This window comes from Phalacrocorax aristotelis, chromosome 8, assembly GCF_949628215.1.
Source record: "Phalacrocorax aristotelis chromosome 8, bGulAri2.1, whole genome shotgun sequence".
In the NCBI taxonomy this organism is placed as follows: Eukaryota; Metazoa; Chordata; class Aves; order Suliformes; family Phalacrocoracidae; genus Phalacrocorax; species Phalacrocorax aristotelis.
In genome coordinates this window covers 16758062-16763602 of record NC_134283.1, presented here as the reverse complement: position 1 = coordinate 16763602, position 5541 = coordinate 16758062, and the positions used below count along the sequence as shown (strand labels likewise).

Genomic DNA, 5541 nt, shown 5'->3' with positions numbered 1-5541 from the left:
TGACATCTTTGCTGCTATTGTTACTGAAGCTTAAAGCTAACTTGAGTATACATATTGGGGCTACAAAGGCACCACAATTTTGATGTGCTGGTGTGGGGTAAATCTCACTTTCTCAAGCAATATGAGCACTCACAGGCATAAATGTTTCATTGAGAGTCACTGGGACTGGGACATGTGGGCAGTTTACAGAATTTTTGTTCATACAACCAGTCCACATTTTCCAGTTTCCTTAGGTGTTACATGCTGTTTTACTGGAACCTGTCCTACTTATTTGTTAAAGTAAGCAGAAGCAGTGGTTGTAAATACATAGAAGTTTGAAAAACAGCTAAATATTTCCTCTGTTGATGTCACCCTTGGTAGAGTCACTTTTAAGTCAAAATATATGGAACTTCAGAAAGCAGAAATGTATTCAGTATGTTAATACACCAGAATTTTCAAATTCTCTCCCTCAATAATAAAGCTGATACTGAAAATCTTTATATGATGCATGTTATCCTAACTAGTACTGTATACAATATATGTCACAAACAACAATGCAATTAAGTCTTACTTCTTTGTAGTGACACTTGGAGACTATTTGGATTAAATACAAATTTCCTAATCACCACTTCAGTGAAAAGATTTAGCCACTGTTTTGACATGGTAGAGCATATCACAAAGTATCTTGATCCTCACTTACTAGATTTACACAGCAATGTAGTGGGTAAGAAATCACGATACACAGACATCTGGTATCCTCCTCATTCAGACAACTCTAGAGGGAAATTTTCAGAGCAAGATTTTCAAAGGTAGAAAGGGAGTGAAGTATTCAGTTAAAAATTAATTAAATGAATTCAGTTAATTCTGAATACTTCTAACTGCCCTGTGTAGCTTCAGAAATTTGCTCATACATATGGTATTTTACAAAACAATGAAACATCCTCATCTGAGACAGTGACCCATTCTGGCCAGTATCCAAAAAAGATAACAGATACATGAGGAGGTTCAATGGTATAACAACAGGGTCATGGACACAGGTAAGAAAAGAAATGAGGGGATGACTCAGAATTTGTTTTCAAAAGGAAACAAATATCAGCTAACATGACAAAGATTTTAAAGTAACGTGGAAAGAACTCATTCACTGCTCTGTACCCTTTTCTTTAAACAAAAGCACTGTCTCACCCAATGAAATGGAAAGGCAACATATCTCCCAAAGGCCATATTTTTTCCAGGCGTTTTTTTCACAGTTGTGAATTGATCAATACTTTCCCCTGACAGTGAGAAGCTTAAACTTGGAACCAAAGACAGTAACATTATTTCATGGAAGGAAATGTGTCATTATTTGGTTTTAGTACCACTGTAGCAACCACACATCAGGATTTCAATAAGCAAGGAGCTTCAATTTTCTGTACCTTTTTGTAACCTGTCCCCAAAACCTTACACCCTACAGACACATCTTTAATAGCAACTCTGCAAACATAACCAACATTGCTTTAAACTGGTTAGATTGAAAGCAGAAGATCTACCAGTACAAAGCACAGTACAAGTTAACAATGAAAATATTTACCCTGAACCTCAGCAGGTGCTAGAGCTTCCCTAAGTTTTGTGACTGAATTAATGCCCCAGGCCAGCCAATTTGGACATATCAACACCACACCAAAGTCATTAGTCATTATAAAAAACAATTGCAACTGTATAACACTACTTTGTGCCTTATCATATTTTTTGTAGTTATTACAAGAGGGCGTTTAGCTGAATTCTAAAAACCAAAGCAGAAAAATTTCTAGATGTTTACAAGTCATACATATCTCCTAATCACAAGGTAGTTTGGAAGAAATCATAAAGGTTACATCAGTTTTACTTAAACTCTTTCTTTTATGAAATAACAAGTTTGGTTGATGAAGGTGGGAGGTACAGACACAATGCACTTCCACTGCTGAAGATCTTTGATGAATAACTGTCTTAATTTCAATTAATAATTAGTGAGAAAAAAAAAACAGGCAAACATAAATTATTTAAAAATTGAATCATTATTAGGACAAGATGAATCTGTGGTCAGTGGTATTTCATCATTCCAACAGCAACAAAAAAGAAAATATATAAATATTGATAAAGTTTGCAGGTAACAATTGATGGAGATCTGAATCATAGTAAGATTAGGTCATTTATATCCAATTAAAGAACATATAAAAGAAAGCCAAATTTGAGATCATATATCTGTGAACATGGATGAAGTATTCTGGGAAGCAGTAACCCTGAAAAGAACCTTACAGTCATAACAGGTAGCAGATAACCTAGTAAGCACGGGCTCCCTGTGTCATGCTGTGGCTACAAGAGCTACTGAGATAGCTCTTCAGGTGCATAAGCAAGGGGTAGGCTCATTTTTTTTTTTTAGATCACTACTGGAATACAGATCTTGAGGACCTCCTCTTCAAAAGGATTAAATACTGACACACTTGTCTCTTTTTATTCCTCCAGAGGACAGCTAAGTGTCCTTATTTTGAAGCAAGCAAATGAAAATTTCCATATAAAAGAACAACAGCACTTACAAGAGAAATACATGTGATTACATGCTAAAAAGCATTGTGGAATTCTGTCTTTTGGGCTATTTCTTAAAAACAAAGAAACAAACATGCTTTTACAAGTAAAATTAGTAAGTGGAAGTTAAGATACAATTTCTTTAAATAAGAGCAAAACAATTGATCCAACTTATTTTTCACATCTTCAGTGCAGACCAAGAAATGTAATAGTTTGCTGGAGGTCACAGACCACCTGATATAATCATCTATATAGAATACTGTTGGGCAGGGTGATTACTACTATATGCAGATCTAGAGGGTTCCCTGTTGTCAGGCAGATTGTTGTTGAGAATTTTAGGATGCTTAGAGTAGTTAATTAAAGAGAAGCACTGGGAGCATTGCGAGGCTATAAATTCCTCCCTCATAGCTTATGGGGCTCAGTGCTGGAACTTTCCATATGTCTGTTTTTAACTGGCATAAACTTGTTTTGACCTTAATCAGCATTTTAGACTAACATTACAGAGGGAGGAGAGAGAGAGAAAAGGAGGGATGAAGTTATTATTTAAAGAGGCTTGATTTAAGACATATATAATGGGAACATCAGCACTCCTGATTTATCCACTGGTATGTTAAAAGATTCAAAGCAAAGACAACACGGAATTTTATAATCTAACTGTTCTACAAGAACATAAATTAATACACATTTTGCAATCAAACCAGCAAGCATTTGAAGAACAGGTTTGTTGTGTCTGTGGGTATCAAATATCATAAAACACATAAATTAACGAGTCTGTAGATTATTAAATGACAGTTGAGATGCCAGCTTTCCTTTTTTTATCATGGAAGATATTCCCAGGATTTGTGACATCTGTGGAGGCTAATCCCCCATAGAGAAACTGACATTAAAAGGAATTCACACTGTGGTAAAGCCATACACCATTACAATGCCAGCTATGGGTTTCCAAAGCTCTCCTGGATTCTAGGCTGTGGAGCAGAGCATGAATGCAAAATGACAAGGTTCGTTTCCATATTTGCATTGCAAACAATAGCTTTATAAACTGTGACTTTGAAGTACTTCACTGGGGTGAAGATTTCCAACATCTTTCACATGAAAAAAAAATATTTCTATATGCCACTGTTCTCATCTGGTATCCCAAACGACTGGCATCTTTCAAGAAATATTTCTTTCCAATTGCTACCCACATAATTTTCAGCATATGAATTAAATGTGATTTTTAAAAATTTATAAAATGGGAAGATATCACTGTGAAAGATCACTGCAATCTCTTCAAACAAATTGTGTAGTTGACAAATTTATGTATTATTCACAACTTTTCAGAGAAAAAATTACTAAGAACAAGGAAGGAACAAGTCTACTTCCAGCCCCACTTCATCCAAGGTAGTTAAGAAGTATGGTCTTGTTTCCATTCCAAAGTCATGCTCTGCTGGTCTTCCATTCCTGACCTCATTTCTGTTCTTGCTTCCTCTCATAAAACCCTCCATTTTAACCACTTTTTTCATTCAATTTCTGATAATGACAGTATCATGATTTTTCTTTTTCTATCTTGTGCTTTTGGGCTGCAAGTCTTATATCTCTGCATCACCTCATTCTGACTTCGTCAGATCCTTGCTGCACCATAAGCGTTCCGGTACAAACTAGCTCAAAGAGTGACTCTTCCTTTTGGATAGAAGGTTCATGTCATTCAATGATTCCATCACCATTCTCCCAGAAATACAATCTATATAATCAATGTAGTTCAAACTATTTTTCACTATCACAGGACCACAGAGAAGAAACACAGAAACTAGCAGATCACTTAATGAAAGACCAGTTTCAAACTGCAACGTCATTTGTCATTTCTTCGCATCAGGTGTAAACAGCCATCTGCTTGTAAGCAGCTGGGATAGCAGCTGTAAACAAGAAACTAGATGGGACAGACACTGTGAAGGAACTACTAAGGAACCCAACTGAATTTGCATTCAACATTTGCCTCTGCTAGAAAGATTTCAAAAAGGAAGCTATTTCTGCTCCATTACTTTTAGAAATAAAACTCCTAAAAGGGTCATGACCTTTAAACATGTCATACAAGGAGCTGTAGGGCTCAAGCTCATTTACAACCCAGAACTAAGTCTTCATAGTGGTATGGCAGTATTGCCACACATAAAAACATCCAAAATCATTCATTTCTAAAGCATTAATCATACTTTCCACTAGCCTTGAAACACAGCATTCTTTCATCCAAAATAACATCCCCAAAGTAATGTTACATATTTTTACTTTGATGCTATGATGAGAATACTAATTACTGACTATGCACATAGTTTCCGCTTATATTAGTCAAAATTACTCTCTTTTAAAAAAAAGCATTTTATACTAGCTTATATGATAGTAAACATATAAATAAGAACTTTCTATAGCATAATACATACCTCTCGTATAAGTTAAATCACCCATTATGTTCATCTGAACTGCAACACTGTCGCACCGTTATATACTTATATCTCACTAGACCTTCATCTCTCCTTCAGTACATCAAATAGCCTTTCAATGAGTGCTTCACTGGGCACTGTATAATACCTAGGATAAAAGAATAATTAATTATCACTGGGGAGAGAGAATAAACTTGAGTAAAAAGCCCCAAATAATTAATTAATTAAAAAAAATGTTCAAGTTACATTAGAAGAATCACATTTAAAGAAAGGCTGACATATGTCATTCCAAAAGAACAGAAACAACGTAAATAAAACACTGACACAATTTCTCCCCCCTCCCTCGCCCAATCATCTAAGTCATCTAAGAAAGGAGACACTTAGTCATTGGGTGGTTAACACTGTAACAACATCAGATTTACAGCTCAATCCTAGCAGTATCTTTTTTTCTCTATTCCCAGATACTGTTTCCTTCAACAATATTCTGTCCCATTACCCTGAACTCTTTAAGTAGTATAAACAAAAAATGAGCACATTCAATGCTTCTCAACTACATCTGTTGAGTACAGCGACAGTCCCAGTGAATCAGTAGTCCCTGAAAGCACCTGTCCTA

General features: G+C 35.6%; 1 long non-coding RNA gene across 1 annotated transcript in view; it reads right to left on the bottom strand.

Moving 5' to 3' along the window:
• LOC142061055 (uncharacterized) overlaps positions 1-5072 on the bottom strand; it is a 104260-nt gene extending 99188 nt beyond the window's left edge. Inside the window, exon 1 of the long non-coding RNA XR_012662035.1 lies at positions 4929-5072. This is a non-coding gene — a long non-coding RNA (uncharacterized LOC142061055). The remainder of the gene's footprint in view (positions 1-4928) is intronic.
• Positions 5073-5541: the final 469 nt, after the last annotated feature.